The 20,135-nt window shown below is 45.0% G+C and overlaps 2 protein-coding genes and 1 pseudogene across 2 annotated transcripts in view; 2 read left to right on the top strand and 1 right to left on the bottom strand.

The window, feature by feature from the left end:
* The window catches only part of LOC116579132 (zinc finger protein 11-like), a 1,039,038-nt gene that overhangs the window by 185,990 nt on the left and 832,913 nt on the right, over positions 1-20,135 (top strand).
* Positions 1-20,135, bottom strand: part of LOC116579165 (putative protein ZNF720) — a 794,777-nt gene that overhangs the window by 23,174 nt on the left and 751,468 nt on the right. The gene's annotated exons all lie outside the window — the stretch shown is intronic.
* Positions 1-20,135, top strand: part of LOC116579148 — a 187,889-nt pseudogene that overhangs the window by 23,098 nt on the left and 144,656 nt on the right.

The following is a 20,135-nucleotide window of genomic DNA, read 5'->3' as shown; positions in this document are numbered from 1 at the left end:
AGTTTGGAATATTTAAATCACCCTAAAAAGGAATGAAATCTGGCCACTTGCAGCAACATGAATGGAGCTGGAGAGTATTATGCTAAGTGAAGTAAGTCTGAGAAAGACAAATACAATATGTGGAATTAAAAACAAAACAAAACAAAACAAAAGCAAGTGTGCAGTAGGAAAGATAAAAGGATGGAACAGGCAAACCAAGAAAAGAATCTTTACTATAGATCATAACCTGATGCTGCCAGAGAGGAGCTGGGTAGGTGTGCGCATTAAGTGGGTTATGCGGTTTATGGGGGGCACTTGTGATGCACACGGGGCATTGTATGGAAGTGTACAACCGCTGTGGTACTGCTGAACCAAATGCTACCTTCCATGTTAACTAACTGGAATATATACAAAAACCTTGAAAAATGTTTTGTTTTTACAGATTTAGAAAACTTTTTGTGTTAGGTTGACCGACTTGTAGCAGTGGCCCAAAAATACTCCTTTAGAAAGAAACTGGAATCTTTATCTTTTCTTCTTTTCTGATTCCTCCCAAATTCAGAAACTCTCGGTGAGTATTCATATATATATATGTATATATATATACATATATATATATATAATTTATTTTTGCAAACCTATGTATTTGCACAATTTCAGTAGGAAATTTCTGCTTATGACAAGACATTATGACAAACACTGGTTATATAACAAAAGCTTGGACTGGAAGTTCATAGCGAAGAAAGAGCTGCATAGATCCACATATGACGGAAGGCTCTAAGGGACTAAGATTGACTTTATGGAGCCATTAATGCCTCCTTGGAAATAATAGCCTGATACCTTGTTTACAGAGTCCCCAGCAGCCATAATATGTCAGTAAAGAAGAGCATTTTCTGGGGTGCCTGAGTGGCTCAGTGGGTCAAGCCTCTGCCTTCAGCTCAGGTCATGGTCTCAGGGTCCTGGGATCAAGCCCCAGGTCAGGCTCTATGCTCACCAGGGAGCCTGCTTCCCCCTCTCTCTGTCTGCCTCTCTGCCTACTTGTGATCTCTCTCTCCATCAAATAAATAAATAAAGTCTTAAAAAAAAAAAAAAAAAGATTGTTTCCTAACAGGTACAGGAACCTAGGTATATTTGGGTGACCTCAAGAAGAAAGGAGTTCACCCACCTCTGTAGGAATCACAAGCAATGTCTGGTGGTAAGTATTTGGCTTCCCTCTGGCCTGGAGAGGCTACTAAAAGTTCAGTCTAGGGGCGCCTGGGTGACTCAGTGGGTTAAAGCCTCTGCCTTCGGTTCAGGTCATGATCTCAGGGTCCTGGGTTCGAGCCCCACTTCGGGCTCTCTGCTCAGCGGAGAGCCTGCTTCCTTTTCTCTTTCTTCCTGCCTCTCTGCATACTTGTGATCTCTGTCACATAAATACATTAAAAAAAAAAAAGTTCAGTCTAGAAATTCATTATGAAACAGTCAGCAAAGCTGGTTTTAAAGAGTCTGTAAATAGAATCTCTGTTCTTGGTGGAATTATGTAAATAATCAGGCCGAGTTTTCTTTCTTGAACTAGAGTTATTTTGTGATGAAATTGGTGTTTGTTTTTTGTTGTTGTTGTTGTTGTTTTCTGTCTGGTAAAAATGCAGGTTATTATAGAGAAAAATGTGTTTTGTTTTTTTTTTTAAGATTTTATTTATTTGACAGACAGAGATCATAAGTAGGCAGAGAGGCAGGCAGAGGGTGCAGGGGAAGCAGGATCCCTCCTGAGCAGAGAGCCCGATGTGGGGCTTGATCCCAGGACCTGAGCCAAAGGCAGAGGCTTTAACCCCCTGAGCCACCCAGGCACTCAGAGAAAAATGTGTTTTAATAACACATCTTAGTTGATAAAATTTTTTTTTAAGATTTTATTTATTTATTTGACAGAGATCACAAGTAGGCAGAGAGGCAGGCAGAGAGAGAAGAAGGGAAGCAGGCTCCCCACTGAGCAGAGAACCCAATGTGAAGCTTGATCCCAGGACCCTGGGATCATGACTTGAGCCGAAGGCAGAGGCTTTAACCCACTGAGCCACCCAGGTGCCCCTGTGGATAAAATGTTTTAATAGTTTTCATATACAATGGACTAGATCTTGATTTCTTCTAGGGTTCTCCAATGTCTGGCTACAAATCACTAGACTAATATTTTTATTTTTCTCCCACCATTCTGATATGGAATTATGTGAGAACTAAAACTGTCCTTTTCCCTGAAGCTCTGGAAACTTAATATAAATGACTTGATGGAACAAAATCACCCTTATATTCATGGAGAGACAATCTTAGGGCTGTGGCTCCATGGGCCACTGCAAACATTGCCAGATGTATTTGAACTATAAACCAGGAAGATCTATCCAGTGGTCGCCACCTGTCCTCTATCTCAAGATACTTCAAGTCTGACATCTGACCAGATGTCTGGTCAACTGCTATCCTTAGAAGACAGAAACTGGCTTAACAATTGCTCTAATCATTAAGTGTAAATATTTCATTAATTACATTGCTTGTGCCACAGGGCTAACTTTGAAAATATACCTGCATCACTGCCTCCTGAAATGACTTTGACTCTACTGACCTATTTATTGTCAGGCCTAAAATGCTGGATCAGTGACAGGAAACAATTTATCAGGTGAAATTTTAATGTATGAAACTCATAAGGAAGTTTCAGGTAGGGAACTGAAGGGATTCTAGACAGCCGGTCCATCCCCCCAGTGCCTGAATGTGCCGCTTTGTCCTGGAGGTAACTTGAGTTCAAGGCGCTTGAGAACCTGCAGCCTCAAGAAAGCCTTTCCCTGCTCCTTAACCACACAATGGAATCTAAATTGGGGCTCTTTCTCAGAACAAGGGTTAGTCACAGAGGCCAAGTTTATCTCCATGACCCAACTGTAAGGTAGGACAAATATCCTGTTACCAAATATGTGCTCTTCTTATCACCCTATGAGGGGTTTTCCTTTCCTCAGAAGCTCCAGGCCCTGACCCGTTTGTCTTAGTTTAGGATGACATTTGTACCTCATCTTGCTTGACAGTCTTTGGAATTTTCAAGTCTCTGCAGATTCCCTATATGTACACTGATTTAATATGATTTTTTTCTTGTTAGTCTGCTCATGTCATTGTGATTCTTAGTCTAGCTAGAAGGATCTTTGAGGTGACAAGAATTCCTGGTTTCTGACAGAGAATTTGGTTTTAATGCCTCATTTCCTGACATCCTATTTAAGGTATATAAAGAGGGATGCCTGTGTGGCTCAGTGGGTTAAGCCTCTGCCTTCGGCTCAGGTCATGATCTTAGGGTCCTGGGATCAAGTTCCACATTGGGCTCTCTGCTCAGTGGGGAGCCTGCTTCCCTCTCTCCCTCTGCCTGCTGCTCTGCTTTCTTGTGCTCTCTTTCTCTCTCTCTGTCAAATAAATAAATAAAATCTTAAAAAAAATTATGTGAAGAAGGTGGAGTAGAAGGAAATAATTCTGCAGGAGTTGAGATTTTTTACCTCTGCTGTTGTCACTGTCTCTCAAGGTTCCTTAGTTGTTTCCTGCATGGTTGCTATCTTGTCAGTGGTTCCTTAATGCTTCTCAATCCCAGTCAAAATATGTGTCCCACTTAGTTTGTTTACATTAAGAGTAGTCTCTCGCACGGTAGGTGCCTAATTATACAAATTATGTATTTCCAATGTTTCTCATTTAGGCCACTTGAGCATTAAAACCATCCTTAGTATCGTTTTCATTTCATTTAGACACTTGGAAACAGGTCACTGATGTGTATTGAACATGAGTCATACCAGATTGTTGGAAGGTGGTTCTCTATCACTTCTTTCAAGGTATGATGGTTACTTTCCATCCTCGTGGGTTAAAATGCTCAGCACTACCTCAGGGGAGTTAGCTGTGACTGAATGTGCTGATTAGAGTCCTCTTGCTCCTTCTGGTGTCACTGGAGATGGTTGATTTTATTTTGTGCTGGTTTTCTCCAGAGTCATAAATTCAGAGCACTCAGTGTGCTAAGTGGGTGAGTTTTCTATGCTTCTCCAGATGGAGCATCTAAATTATTTGTATTGTGAATGTCATCCCTGGGCCATGGCTGATGGGTGCTGAAGGTGACTCTGCCAGGTTCTACTGAGAAGACATAATGTCCTTTGTCTTTGGCTTTATTCAGAATCTCCTCTACCGAATGCATCAAGCCTTTAAATGGGCTGCATTGTGAAGAATTTTAAATTTCTAAGAGGCAGATGCCTCTGGGCCTGCAATCTGTGCTTCTCTTGACCATAAAGCATATTGTGGCCATGCGGTATTACAAGACGAAGTCATCGTCCTTTAGTCAAGTCATAACTGAACTGCAGCTAATTTTGTAACGTGCAGCCTATAGGGCTATAAGTGGGGAGCTAGATCAGAAACAGATCTAGATCATGGCTAGCTAAAAAACAATTTAAACAGGGACACTTGGGTGGCTTGTTGTGTTCTCAGGGTCCTGTGATTGACTCCTGGTGGAGTTATGCTGCGCATGGAGCTTGCTTAAGTTTCTCTCTCCCTCTTCCCCTACCCAACCCCCCCATCTGTCTCTCTGTCTCTCTCTGTTAAACACACACACACACACACACACACACAACCATCAAGTCTCTCAGTTTCCATACCCTACTATGACTAGTAGAGGACCAGTCCTCACCAAAATGAGTTTATGATCAAACTCCAACCACACAAAAAGAAATTTCTCTGCTGTTACATATGCTAAGTTATTTACCAAGAGAGGTCTTCCCAGCCAGAAGCCATACTTCTCCCACTGCAAAATGAAAGCACCATACTCAGGAGTTATTTCACATTTTCCTTCAGTTTTCTTAAAGCTAAGTTTTTGATATGCACAGTCCTTTTAAACCTTTCTGTTGTTGTTCATTACAGTTTAATTCTAATTTTTTATACCTTTAAAACAGAACAAATGCTTTTAATGTTATTTTTGCTTACATAGATATTTGTAGGTTGAGACCAACTGTGCAAAGTCTCAGGCAGGTGATATTTGTGATATATCTGTATTGTCGCAGAAAATAATCAGATTGGTAAGAGACCAAGAGACACTCAGAGTAGTAGGAGAACTTGAATTTATTTTATGCTGGTGGACCCAGACGAGCTAGTGCTCAAAGCTCTGGGCCCTACGTTGTGGGATTACAGAGTTTTTATAAGGGGGTATAAGGGGTCAGGTTCCAAGGGCTATGATAGCTGCTGGGAGGTACATTTAAACCGGGGGGAGTGGGAGGTTGCTTTAGTCTCTTATGGCAGTGGAGGGGGCTTGTGGTGGGAAGTCTGTTTACAGAAGCAGAAAGAGCTGGTTATCTCTTGCTCCTTAGTGGGACTTCTAGTTATCTCTTGCTCTATCTACTGGGGTCTGCTGGCCTGGGGCTACCCTGGGTGAACCTGCTCTGGCTGATTTTCCTCTTCATCCCCCCACTCCACCCCGTTCAATGACTTTTTAAACTTAGAATGGGCATCGATAATTTCCATTGGATTTTTGTTGATCTAGAGACCTGTATTGAGTTATCAATAGTTGCAACTTAATTGATTCCATCTGAGAGCTGATGAATAGGGTGATAAGATTAATAATACATGGACTGAACAGGAGTATCAACAGGAGAATGCAGAGAGGGCTGGCTAAGGGAAGGAACCACACAGCCCAGCCCCAGACATCATACCAATTGCCCCTTGTCTCCTGTGTGCAATCTGATCTTGTAGTCATTGGATCATGTCTCTGACTAACCCTGACTGGTTCATGAAGAAACAACATTCCTCATTTGGGAAGAGGCAGAGTTCCCCCCTTTTTGGCAGTGAGCAGGTCTAAGCCCCTTTGATTCTGTAGTACCCCTGCTTCTAAGGAGTAAATCTGATCTTATATGGTCATCATAGACTTAGCCACCTACCTGCTCCATATCTTCTGCAAGATTTTCTGACAGCTTCTTGTAGTAATAGGATGAGGCCATTCTTCCTATCCTTATGCCCACAGCTATCATTATGCCTAATCCAACCAAAAGTGGGATGATTTGGATGGCCCTCTTGGACCAAGCATATGCCAACAAGGAAATGGAGGGATTGAGTAGATATAGAGACTATATCTACCTGTGGAGTAGGAAGCATCCATGGACATGGCCCTCTCTGTTTAGCCGGTAAACATGGATGAATATGTCTTCCACATGTGAAAAGAGTGCCAGGTTATGGAGTGCACCATGATGTGGTGGACATGTGCCCATCAAGTGAAGGGCAACTGTGGGTTTGGAGAATTGGGTGGCAGATAGAACTCCTACTGAGGGATGGTTGTGTTGAGTAAACGGTGGACCTCTTCTATCACATCACATGCTTGAGGGTCTAAAGTGAGAGGCCCTCCATTGGGAGGAAACTTTAGTAGGGGTTAATAAGGGTCAGGTTCCCAACAGGTTAGATCCTTTTCCTCAGGGCATCTTGGATCCCTATAGTCCCAATGTAGCTAGCCTGGGCTTAATGCTTCCTGTCATGAGTTTCTTTCCTTTATTGTGACAAAGAGTGACCTCACTCAGGTTACAACATTGTCTTGGCATGCTAGAGTGTACCAAAGTACAAGAACGGGGGGACCATGGGCTTGGTGTTACCTGTCCTGGGTTGGGAATGGCTGTAGGTAGAGCAAGAGTAGGAGCTCAGGTACGGACCTCCTGGATAGGAGTGGGGAGAGACCATGGAGGAGACAGGGTAGGTCTACCCTATACCCATGGGGTGTAGGGCTGCATAGCAGTTGGGACATCAATCCATTGGGCTACCAGACAGGTAGAATAGACCCTCATGTTGACAGAGTTTTTGGTGTGCTGTAGCACATGCATCAAGGCCATTGGACCAAGAGGGCTGCTGGTAATCCTGGCATGTACGTGGTGGGTGGTGGGTGCCCCCAGCATCCTTACAGCCTGCAACTGGTGGCATTGACTGTCCTCAGTCATGTCATCATCTAGGTAGCCCGAGCTTAGCTCTATAATTGACAGCCACAGCACCAGCCTTAGGGGGCTCATTTTAAAGTGGGACTGGGGAGACAGTTATTAAAAAGCAGTAGATTTCACTGAATAGTCTCAATATACCTATATAGAGTATGAATAGAGTGATTTTTTTGTGTCCAATTCCAGTCACCTGGAGCTGACTCAGCTAGATGCACAGAGAACACTAGGGTTACAAGTACCACTATTATGGCATTGAGTGACACCAGGATTTTAATGTCCAAATATTTCCCATTGAGTTCCTCAAGCTTCCACCATGCACTGACCAGTTGGCCTCCAGGTTTGTGACTGGAGAAAGGTTGTGGATTCCTAAAGTGGGGGATCTGAAAATTTCTGTGGGGCTTCAAGTCAGACTGGAGGCCCCTTTGGTGGCTGTGAACTGCTGTGTCTTCTTACAGATCTTCAACTTGAGGGGGTCAGTTGGGTCCCAGGCTGTCTGCCAATCATCTGGGTCTGTGGGGGCCACTGCCTTCTTTACTCAGGAATGATGGATCCAGGGAGTGATACCTGCAACTTTAACAGCAGTGAAAGTTGTCAGTATTACTAGATGGGGACCCATCTGAGTGGGTTGGAGCAGCTCCTTCTTCCTGATCTTTTACCCATATCATGTCCCCCAGTTGGTAGGGATGAGCCCAGTAACTCATGGGGATGGTGGTTCTTTCTAAAGTTTCTCAGGAGATGTGGTATAGTTTTCCTCAGGGCCTAGAGGTGTAGGGATATTTCTAAGTCTCCAATTGGTCTGAGATCTCTAAGCTGGCTTGTTATGGGGGGTGGCCTATCATAGAGAATCTCAAAGGGTGAGTAGTCAAAGGATCGTGGGGTATAGTGTGCCCTGAACAGGGCCCGTGGTAACATTTCTACCCAGGGGATTTCCTGACAGACTTTGGTTAAAGTTGTTTTAAGGTTCAGGTTCATGTGCTCTACTTTCCCTGAGCTCTGAGGTCTGTATGCTGTATGGAGCTTCCATTTTATTTTCAAGATACTGAGTAGGCCTTGGGCTATCTCTGCCATGAAACTCGGTCCATTGTCTGAGCTGGCGGAAAGGGGAAGCCCATACTGGGGATGACATCTCTCAGGAGGCTTTTACTACTTCTTGTGTTTTCTCTGTGCATGTGGGTTAAGCCTCCACCCAACCTGAGTGAGTGCAAAGTAGGACCAGTGAGTATCAGTATCCTCAGCATGGCTTGACCTCTTTGAAGTCTATCTCCAAGTCCTCAAAAGGCATGGTGCCCGTTGTTTGAATCCCGAGGCATGGTCTAGGTCCTTGATTTGCCTTGTTCTGTGTGCATGTACTGCACCTAGTGCTTGTTTGGGTGCACGGGGTGGGGAGTTTGGGGATGAAATAGCAGTTTCTCCAGGGCTGTTATTCCCAAGTGAGTTAGTTCATGATATTGCTTTATTAGGGGGGTTGTTACAGTACTGGGGACAAAAAGTCTCTGGTCAGGCAGTTTCCACCAGCCCACTTCTCCTTTTAATCCCTCTTCATTTTTTGCCCATGGTTATGGGTCAGGCCAGGAGGTCGTTTTTCAGCCCAGACATCAGGGAAGCCATCCAGCAGACTGGTTAGCTTCGTGGGGTCTCCTTTTTCTTGGCAGTAAAATTGCCATTCATTTTCTGTGGGTACAGTTACTGCCATCATGAGGGAATTAGGCCTTCCCAAGGTGAGGCTTGTAGGCCCCCTTTGGATAAAGGTGATCTGGGCCTCAAGCTTTGTCAGTAACTCTCTACCTTGGAAGGAAACGGGACTTTCCGATAGGTATAGGAATTCCTGAGTAACTGTGTATGCCCCCAGCTGGCATGTTCAGAGTCCACAAAATTGGCAGGCAGTTTGGGAACCATTTGCCCTGACAACTGTGGCCTTATGCCCTGTGAGTGGAGCCATGGGTCTGGTAACCACTTAATGCTCAGTACCTGTATTCACCATGAAAGTCAACGGTTGGGCCCCCACTTTCATTTTGACCATAGGCTCTCAGGTACCTAATGAAAGGGAGCCTGGTCTTCCCTAGTTTGACTCAGTCCCAGCCGGACTGATAAGGTCTTGCTTTTCAGGCTCAGGCTGCTATTTTGTTTTCCTTTTTTCTGAAGTAATTTTGCCAGGCCCTTCGGTTGGTTCCTTATGGCGGGGTCATTCATTTTTGCAGTGGGCAGTCTCCTCATAATAGACACATTGATCTCATCAGAGTGGGGCCTTCCTATTGGGTACCCCTTTTGCAGTGGGGCTGACTGTCCAGTTGGGTCTAGTTTTCCTAGTGCTGAAGCCATCAACGATGCCTTTGTTTGCATTCTTTTATCTGCTTCTCATTTGGCCTCATGGTCTCAACTTGCAAAGACCTTATTTGTCACTTCTGTCAGCTGGGTAGCATTCATGCCAGCGAAGCCCTCAAGTTTCTGGAGTTTCTGGCAAATATTGGTATATGATTGCATCACAAACACTGAGTTGACCATTTGCTGGTTCTCTGGGGCCTCTGGATCAAATGGGATGTGCACTCAGAAGGCCTCATATAGTCTCTCCCAGAAGTCAGTTGGTGATTCCTCTGATTTCTGGATAACTGCCACAGTTTTTGACATGTTGGTTGGCGTCTTTACCCCTGCTCTGAGTCCATGCAGAAGAGCTAGACAGTATCGACTTCGGTCAGCTAGTCCCTCGACCGTATGGAAATCCTAGCTGGGCTGAGTGTCGGGTGCTGCTGCTAACACCCATGATTTTGCTTTTAGGGTTCCAGGTGGGAGCTGGCATCAGAGCCAGTGACGTGTCTTGGTGAGGATTGTTTGTATTCTTCTGTTGAAGAGTGTCAGGAGAATTGAGTGGCAATCATCCCAAGTGGGTTGGTGGGTCTGGAACAGGGACTCCAGGAGGTCAATCATGGCCTGAGGCTTCTCTGAATATGGCGGTATATGATTTTTCCAATTTAGAAGGTCAGTGGTGCCAAATGGCTGATAGATGTGAATAGACTGTTGGGGCTGGATGGTGTTCTCAGTGTCTATCTGTTACCCTTTCATCTTATGGAGCAGCATCTGGAGACCTGTGATGGGGGAACTGGAACCTGAGATGAGCACAGATGTCTGCTCGCAAGCTGGCGGCTGGCGCTCCAGGATTGGGGCAGGGTTGGAATTTCCTCTGGGCTTGGTGGTTGTAGAGGAGGCTGAGGAGGGCTATCCAAAAGGTGGGGCATCAGCTGCCCCCTGGTGGTGCACTCGGGACATATGGCGGGTGCATGAATAGATTGTCCTGTCTGTCTGTCTCCCTGATAAACAGGCTTTGCTTTCTTACAGCCCTTGAGCTCTTTTACTTGGGTAACAAATATCCTACTCTGGCTCTTCCTATTATCACAGAATTGGACCCACGGGGGCAGAGTTTGGGCTATCTGAAGCCAAGAATCAAATATATGGGTATGGGTCAAGGTGTCCAGCTGTACTGACCACAACTCTGTAAATGGCCTGGACAGTGGGTGGGTCTAGGATACCCTCAGAGCACCAGCCAACCCCGAAAGTGGGCCATTCCAATTCACATAATGTGTGTAATTTTCCAGGAGACATTTTGTTCTCATAGTTTCCTGAGAATGCCTTCTTACAATTTTTAAGCATACAGTCTAGGAATAGGTTTTGAAGAGTTTCTGCCCATGATGAACAGAGGCTCTCTTACCCACCCTGTGTGTTCCCTCCCTGTGTTGGTGGTTCAAAGACAAAGGGTAGGTGCCCCTCCAAAGGAGAGACCAATCAGATGCCCACCTGTCTGCTCTCCTGGAGGAGACATGGATGCCTCTTAGCCATAGTGAGTCCATATAAGCCCCAGCCTGGTGCCCGAAAGTACTGGCCCTAGATTCTGTGAGTTCACCCTGGAAACAGTTTGGGGCCCGCTCAGACTCCATAGTCTCAAGGGTGGGGAGCCACAAACACAAACAGGCCGTTCACTCACTTCTGCATTCACACCAAAGTTACTATAGTTCCTCCCCTCTGGAGGTTCCTGTCTTGTAGGACCTGCCCTGCTGGGAGGTCCCTGACCTGTGGAATTCCTTTGGGAAATTTCTGGAAGGTGATCAAGCTTCCCTTCAATTCAGTTTGAGCAGGATCTGACTACAGATCATATTCCCAGGTGGCTTACCAAAGCCAGATGTGTTGCCAGGCGAGTTGGTCCTCTTCTCCTTGGAGTCCAGCCGGGACAAGACTGCCCAGAAGGTTGGAACTCCAGGGTGAAGGAGGACCTGGAATCCTGTGGGATGGCATGCTGCCTCATTCAGTCCTTGAGTTCCTTCCTGCTCCAGTGTAGTCAAAGCCACTGGCCAGAGGCTCAAGGGGCCAGAACGGTTGGAATCTCGCTTGGGCCTCCAGAAATGTTGCAGAAAATAATCAGACTCGGGAGAGACCAAGTGACCCTCGGAGAAGTAGGAGAACTCAGATTGATTTTATGTGGGTGGACCCAGATGAGCTCGTGCTCAAAGCTCTGGGCCCCACATAGTGGGGTTCCAGGGATTTTATAGAGGGGTGTATGGGGTCAGGTTGCAAGGGCTATGCTGGCTGCTGGGAGATGGGTTTTAACTGGGGAGAGGAGGGCTGGTTTAGGCTGTTAGGGCGGTGCAGGGAGCTTGTGTTGGGAAGTCTGCTTCTTACAGAAGCAGAAACATCGGGTTTTCTTTCACTCCTTAGTGGGCTTCTGGTTATCTCTTGATCTATCTACTGGCGTCTGCTGGCCTGGGGCCACTCTGGGTGAACTTGCTCTGAGTGATTTTCCTCTTCAGTGTCAGAACAAATGTAGAAGTATCAGAATCCTAAAAAGTTCCTTGCTTTAAATGTATTACTTCTGGTGCTCTCTATAATGGAATATATTTAACTAACAATTTGTATATATAGTATGTCCGCATTTCCTAGCAACTTCCCTTGAATCCATTTTTAATAATAAACATTGTACAGGTTGGGCACTTATACTCTTCAGGCCAATGCAGTCCAGATCTCTAATCTTTTTTTTTTTTTTTTTTTTAAAGATTTTATTTATTTATTTGACAGAGAGAGATCACAAGCAGACAGAGAGGCAGGCAGAGAGAGAGAGAGAGGGAAGCAGGCTCCCTGCTGAGCAGAGAGCCCGATGCGGGACTCGATCCCAGGACCCTGAGATCCTGACCTGAGCTGAAGGCAGCGGCTTAACCCACTGAGCCACCCAGGCGCCCCCAGATCTCTAATCTTTAAAAAAAAAAAATTTTAAACTCATTATTCTATATTCAAGACCAAAGCACATCAATACTATGCAGAGGAAAATCTGTATCTCTACTGCATATTTGAGAAAATGTGAATTCCTTTCAAGAAAATCTAAGAAACAAAATAATCCTGGACTACTGGTCCTGAGGGAAAAATGCCTCATTCCCTCCTTCACGTCATGACTTTCTGGTCCCTCCTGATTTCCAAATCGGATCACTGTAGTAACTTTTCTTTTACAGTATCTCTGAAAGTAAGCCCTGGGATTCATATTTGCTTCATGTTCTTAAATCAGCAAGAATAATAAATTTGATAGTGCATAATTGGAAGTGTCAATGGCTTTTTTCTTGTTTTTAAGATTCTATTTATTTGAGGGGGGCCTGGGTGGCTCAGTGGGTTAAAGCCTCTGCCTTCGGCTCACGTCATGATCCCAGGGTCCTGGGATCGAGCCCCCGTATCGTGCTCTCTGCTCAGCGGGAGCCTTCTTCTCTGTCTCTCTCTCTCTGCCTACTTATGATCTCTGTATGTCAAATAAGTAAATAAAATATTTTTGAAAAAGATTTTATTTATTTGAGAAAGTAAGCGAGAAAGAGAAAGAGAGAGAAAGAAAGCTTGAGCAGTGGGGAGGGGCAGAGAAAGAGGAAAAAACAGGCTCCCTGCTCCAGGTGGGGCTCAATCCCAGGACCCTGGCGTCATGACCTGCACCAAGGCAGACACTTAACCCGAGAAAGCCACCCCAGGTGCCTTAAGGGCTTTCTTTAGTGACTGAGCAAAATGATGTCTCCACTTCAGTTTATGGGGACCCGTTTTCACAATACGTGCATGTAATATTTACTTGTACATGTAATATTTCTTGCACTATAAATTATTGTTCCTTCATTTGTATTGTTATATATCTATATTTGATGTGAAAATCAAATTGTGTCATAAAAACCTCTCTGGATTTAAGCAGATTTGAAAATGTTATGTTACAAAAAAACCACAAAACCACAACAACAAAAAAAACACCATTTCTGGGTTGAAGTCAGCCTTCTGTTGCTCTTCATTCCTTTATTGGGCTAATAATCAATCAATCTGAAATGAGATTAACAAAAGCTCAAATCTAGTAAGTATGCAGACCCCTCACTGACATGGAAATCCCAAAGATATTCCAGCTAAACGAGGTATGTGGATGTCACCTGCAGGAAGGAGGCGGGTCCGGGGCTCTCAGGTGGGGAAAGGTAGTTCCCAGGGCAAGAAGAGCAGGTGTTTGGTCACCAGATGTTTGCCCTCGGGGACCACAGGGTGGCCACAGATGGGCCACAGATGCCACTCGTGTAAAATTTGTCTCTCGTAACAGCCTTGTGCTGGGAAAGACCCCCAACTTAGATTCTTCTACATAGTTAAGGACGGAAAAAAGTTTCTCTTGGGCCTACAGCATATGAATTACCTTGAGCCCAAAAGAATGTTCATGTCAAAATGTCTCATCTTGGGGCAGCCCACCCTTGGCCCCAAGGGAATGTTGCTTTAAGGCAGTCGCTGATAAAACCTTTTTAAAAAAAGTGGTGGTGGGGGCAGCGCCTGGGTGGCACAGTGGTTTGGGTCATGGTCTCAGGATCCTGGGATTGAGCGCTGCATCAGGCTCTCTGCTCTCTCTCTCTCTCTCTGCCTGTCTCTCTGTCTTCTTGTGATCTCTATCAGTTAAATAAAATCTTAAAAAAAAAAAAAGAAGGCAGTCTCTGAATGTAGACCTGTTTGTCATGTTATGTAAACTGTTGGTCTGTTGACCTTGCTTAAAGCCCAGTTTCTTGGGGCACCTGGGTGGCTAAGTGGGTTAGGCCTCTGCCTTCAGCTCAGGTCATGATCTCAGGGTCCTGGGATCAAGCCCTGCATGGGGCTCCCTGCTCAGCGGGAAGCCTGCTTCTCCCTCTCTCCGTCTGCATCTCTGCCTACTTGTGAACTCTCTATCTCTGTCAAATAAATAAAATCTTTAAAAAAAACAAACAAACCTAGTTTTTTGCATTTACTGGATGTTTGGCAAAGTACTCTCTCTTTTTTTTTTTAATATTTTTTATTTTATTTATTTGACAGACAGAGATCACAAGCAGACAGAGAGTCAGGCAGAGAGAGAGGAGGAAGCAGGCTCCTGGTAGAGCAGAGAGCCCGATGCGGAGCTCAATCCCAGGACCCCGGGACCACGACCCGAGCTGAAGGCAGAGGCTTCAACCCACTGAGCCAACCAGGCGCCCCGGCAAAGTACTCTCTTAAAAGAAAAAAATATGTTTGGTCTCACAAGTTATTTCAGTGTGTGTTTTTGTTTGTATTAACTTATACAGATTGTTATAATGCTCTCTAGTGACTAGTAAGTGTTTAAAAAGGATTGTTGTTGCCATTCTTCATAGTCTAGTAGCACCTATAATTGTCATAAAATCATTCCCTTTGAACTTGCCAAATAAGAGTATTTTGGGAAACCGTTTTCTAGAATTCTATAATGACCTCTCTTCTCTACTGAGGATAATGCTGGGTTGAAAATTAATCCAATGGGGGTGACTGGGTGGCTCAGTGGGTTAAGCCTCTGCCTTCAGCTCAGGTCCTGATCTCAGGGTCCTGGGATCAAGCCCTGCATCAGGCTCTCTGCTCAGCGGGGAGCCTGCTTCCCCCCTACTCTCTCTGTCTGCCTCTCTGCCTACTTGTGATCTCTCTCTCGCTCTCTCTCTCTCTCTCTGTGTCAAATATAATAAATAAAAATCTATAAAAAAGAAAATTAATCCAACAAAATGCATATTCCTATTTTTAAAATAGATGAGTCTCACTCTATCTAAGCCAGATCCTGGAGTCAAGGAGCCCTGGGATCTGGAGAGAAAGCGTCTTACACTCCAGTGGGTGGGAAGGAGTAAAGCAGGTGACACAGGTGAGGTGTGAGGTGCAGGAGACCACACCTTAAAATGGGATTTGGGAAGTACTACTTGGAAATAATGTTCTCAAAATGTAACTGAATTGCAGTATAATTAATGCCCAAATGTGTACTTTACATAGCAGTGATATTCAGGATATTTTACAACAATCATGGTCTTTCTCTATTCAGAGATGTTTGTTGTTGTTGCTTCTGAAGGATGAATACGACCATGGCATTCTGTGTGAAGTGGGACTCTTTTTAAAAGATGTATTTATTTATTTTAGAGTGAGAACAGGGGTGGGTAGGGTGGCAGGTCAGAGGGAGGGGAAGAGAGAGTCTTAAGTAGACAGTGCACTGAGAGCAGAGCTGGACATGGGGCCCAGTCTCAGGACCCTGAGATCCCAACCTGAACTGAAACCAAAAGTCAGGCACTTAACTGACTGGATGCCCCCGAGACTCTCTTTAAAAATTCTCTAATGTGGGGCACCTGGGTGGCTCAGTCATTGATCATCTGCCTTTAGCTCAGGTCATGAACTCAGGGTCCTGGGATTGAGCCCCACATTAGGCTCTCTGCTCAGCGGGGAGCCTACTCCTTCCTCCCCCGCCCGGCCCGCTTGCGTTCCCTCTCTCTCGCTGTGTCTCTCTGTCAAATAAATAAACAAAATCTTTTTTAAAACCCTCTAATGTTATTTAAATGTTTATCCATAAAATTTTTATTAGAGCATTTTAATAACTGACCATAAATAATTTTCTGAGCAATTTGTGCCATATAACACATGCTAGTGCCTTAAATGTGTGCTTTTCCTCAGTGTACAGTCTGTTTAAATATTTGGAAGGATCCTTTTATGATGGAATATTTGTTTCAGAATTTTTTCAGTGAAAATTTCCTTTTTTATTTTATTTATTTATTTGACAGTGAGATAGAGATCCCAAGTAGGCAGACAGAGAGGGGGAAGCAGGGTCCCCGCTGAGCAGAGAGCCTGATGTGAGGCTCGATCCCAGAACCCTGAGATCATGACCTGAGCTGAAGGCAGAGACTTAACCCACTGAGTCACCCAGGTGCCCCTCTTATTCTTGTTTTACAACTCAATAAAAAACCTGCATTTTTAATGATAGTTCCCACTGCATTAATGAATTGTGTTTTGTTTTTTATCTGTGCTTTATAGTTTTGTTTTTTTTTTTTTTAAGATTCTATTTATTTATTTGTTAGAGAGAGAAAGAGAGTGCGCAACCACAGGCAGAAAGAAGAGTCAGGCAGAGGCAGAGGGAGAAGCAGGCCCCCTGCCGAGCAAGGAGCCCGATGTGGGACTTGATCCCAGGACACTGGATTTATGACCTGAGCCGAAGGCAGCCCCTTAACCAACTGAGCCACCCAGGCTTCCCTGTGTTTTATAGTTTTAGATAACCATTTTCAGCTCAGGACTTGGAAGATAGTGTAGGGTTTAGTTCAAATATGAATCAGCCATATGTCCATTGCCAATAAAATTATGTGCATATTTGTATAAATATTACCCATACACTGTTGGTTCATGACTTAGACTTCCTTATGTTGGTTAGTTGTCAGTGGTTGTTTTATACTGTTGATCCTGAGTGGGCTGTGATATGGAATTAATGTCATCCTCTATTTGTGGATGAATTCATATTCTCTTTGAGAGAGAAATACCTTTTCAATTGAAGGTAATTTTTTAAATCTCCTATCTCTGTATCAGTTTTAGGGGTCCTAATTTATTCTTGTCGTCAAAATTATATGCCATGAGGGACGCTTGGATGGCTTAGTCAGTAAAGTGTCTGACTCTTGGTTTGGGCTCAGGTCATGATCTCAGGCTGTGGGGTTGAGCCCCACGTCCCACTGAGTACCTAGCATGGAATCTGTTTGTCCCTCTCCCTCTGCTCTTCTGCCATTCACACTCCCTCTCTTTCTAAAAAATAAATAAATAAAATCTTTAAAAAATATATACGCCATGAAATTTACCATTTTAACCATTTTTTTCCATTTTAGCCATTTTTAACTAAAGTGTTAAATGTATTTACATGATTGGAAAGCCAATCTCTGGAGTTTTCTCATCCTGCAAAACTGAAACTTAATACTTGTTAAGTGGCCACTTTCACATTTTTCTCTATTCTAAGCCCCTGGCATTCTGTTTCTCCTTCCTTGTTTCCTTCCTTCCTTCTTCCTTCCTTCCCCCTTTTTTATTTGTTTATATGGCAGGGATCGTGCCTGTCTTAGGTTGCCAATCCTCAGCACACATGCTTACCCGTCATCGGGTACTCCCCCTGGTCGAAGAGCCCCTGTCTTAGGTTGCTATGGTGAGGGATCAGTCTTACCCGTCTCTGGCTACCGATCCAGCATACTAAGCCATATTTGGGGGGAGGTACCAGCCTCCAGAGCCATCATGGCTTAGACCAAAGCCCGTTGCTATAGCCGCTGTTGTCGCGCAATTCCACAGATGCATATTAGAAGGAGTACTTGAGCCAGAATCATCAACATGATCAGGGCTCTTATGCCTGCCCAGGTTTTGAGGAATGAGACTGATTGTTATGACATACTAACCCAATTGCTGACGGAGTCAAGAGATACTTGAGTGGCATTCAAGGTGGTACTTTGAGCCTATTGCGAGTGATTAACTGGTGGTTACGTACAATAGCTTTTACCTTATAAACTTCTGCGAATATAATTTTAAGTACACAAGGCAAGAGGCACATGAAAAGAATGATTACCACTAGTACTCCTACAATTGTTACTACAACATACCATGCGTGCGTCAGAGAAGGGAAGTGAGAGAATAAAGAGCTCACAAAGCTTTAAGCGTCAGTAACAAACATGAGTTAGGGTGAGAAGATTGCACTCTATGCTGAGCCATTTGAAGAAGGGCTTGAAGCTGGGCAGTCTCTTGTCTCGGCCACAGTTGAATTGACTCCGCCTTCACGGGGACAGGTTGCAGGACGGTCGTCGTTGCTATCATCATCATTAGCAGCATCCTCCACAGGTTCCACTCCGGCACCCAGAGTGGAGCAGGCGCATCCTGTGGGAAAACACAAAGGGAACCTCGGTGCCATCTAAGCACCGGGTCGGGTTTGGATAATTGGCCTTGCAAGTCTCCTGCCCCTCTCAGAGTCTTCCAAGCCCTGAGGGTCGCCGTGGCTATCTGTTGATACACCGCAGGGGGGTATGTACTCTGCACTTGGGCCCCGAGGTATGGCCCCGTGCCTGTCAGCATTTTTAAATTCCATTGCGGGTTACCTGCGGCTGCATTTCTCCGTGCTGTGTCCAGACAATTGTCCTGATTTTGGATTTTCCATTCTAGATATTGTCCTCCACTTAATACCGCCCTGGTCAAGTTGGCCCAATCCTCGGGAGCGAGGTAGAGTGCTCCCAGCGACTCCACAAGGGAGACCGTAAAGGCTGCTTGGGGCCCATAGCTGCTAACTGCCTCCTTCAGCTGCTTCACCAACTTAAAATCTAGGGGCTGGTGATACCTCTGATGATTCTGATCTTCTAACACTGGAAAAAAACCTTTCCCCGGGCCAAGGACCTCTCTCCAATTCTCCGCGGCACAGCCCGAACAATAGCACGTCTTGGTGCAGCTGGGCTTATAAGGTGGGGGCCACTCATGGGGTGGCGCTGTGGGGCTAGAATGCGGAAGCGGCGTAACTTTCGATTGTGCCACAACTGCGGCTTCCGCCCCTGCTCTCAGCTGCGCCATTACTTCTCCCTGCACCCTTAACTCTCCTAATACCTTTTGCAATTCCGCCTCTTTATCCTCAAGTCGTTGCCTCATGGCTCCCAAGTCTGTCTGGAGACCGGGAGATTCCTCCTTCTTGTTGTTTGCCTCTATCTTTCCTAGCTCCTGCAACTCGCTTTCTGACATCCCTTCTGAGCTTTCGCTTTCAAGGTCAGAGTCTCGGGAGGAGCCCGAGTCTCGGGAGGAGCCCTTACGGGATTCTTCTTTCACTTGCTCAAAAACTTCCCCTCCCTGTAGTATTGCTCGCTGCAGGGGCTCTCGGGGGGGAATGCAAACATACTTTCACCAGGGACCACACGGCGAGAGTCCCCGGGGATGTAGAGGGACAGAGTTTTAAGTCCTCGCCCAGGTGTTCCCATTGTGGCACATTTAGGAGCCCTTCTTCTATAAACCAGGGGGCAATCTCTGCTACTTCTTTTAAAAAGGCCCTGGCTGTTTTTGCCTTTAAGGGGGTACCGTTCATCTTGAGAACGTCTTTTAGGGGATCTTCCATTCTACGTCTACTAAGCTCGTTCCCCATCCTGAGGAAACTTTCACTTGTATTGTCCTAATCCTAGGAACTTTCCCTGTCACTCACTAGACAGAAATAGGTGCACTCCTTACCTTATCGTTGCTCTATCTCAATCTCCGTTTTGCGATGCGGACAGTTTCCCGGGTTGTCGGCACCAGTTGTCGCTCTCGACCCGCAAGAACGACCCGCAAACGTGATGAGGAGCAAACTTCTTTATTAGGGTTTCTATTAGCGTCTCTACTACTACTACTACTACTTCTACTTCTATCATTACTTTTACTTCTACTACTCTCTCAAGCAAGTTCTGGCAATATATACATGTAGGCGGTCCAGCCCAGTTATCTAGTCACTGCCCTGTGCACTCGGTCTCCTCGTGAACCCTTATGTAACCACAGAGGGCTCTATTGTTCTCAAGCAGTAATCATGCATTTCTCTCTTGGCTCCTGGTGCTGTTCATGCATCAGCCACGAGCGCACCCATACCCTACCTAGCCAATCATTCTCACTTCCTTAATCTCAGGCATTTTCGTCTACGTGACTCCTTGCATCTGCTGGATGGCTCTCCACACTTCCTCATGCTGTTCGTGACATCAGTCAGTCACTTAAGTGAAATCATAGTGTATCTGTTTCTGTGAGTCCTTTATTTCACTTAACAAAACACCATCCCGTTTAACCACGTTGTATAAGGCAACAAGATGTGTCTTTCTTTTCAAAGCTGAATTATTCTGGTAAATATATATGCTACGTTTTCTTTATGTATTCAGGAACATTTCTGTTGCTGTCACTTATTGGTTTTTTGAATAACACTACTGTGAATCTGCTTGTGCAAATATCTCTTGCAGATCCTACTTTGAA

This window comes from Mustela erminea, chromosome 19 (genome assembly GCF_009829155.1).
Source record: "Mustela erminea isolate mMusErm1 chromosome 19, mMusErm1.Pri, whole genome shotgun sequence".
Lineage (NCBI taxonomy): Eukaryota > Metazoa > Chordata > Mammalia > Carnivora > Mustelidae > Mustela > Mustela erminea.
The sequence above is the reverse complement of the archived record's forward strand: the minus strand, read 5'-3'. Positions and strand labels throughout refer to the sequence as shown.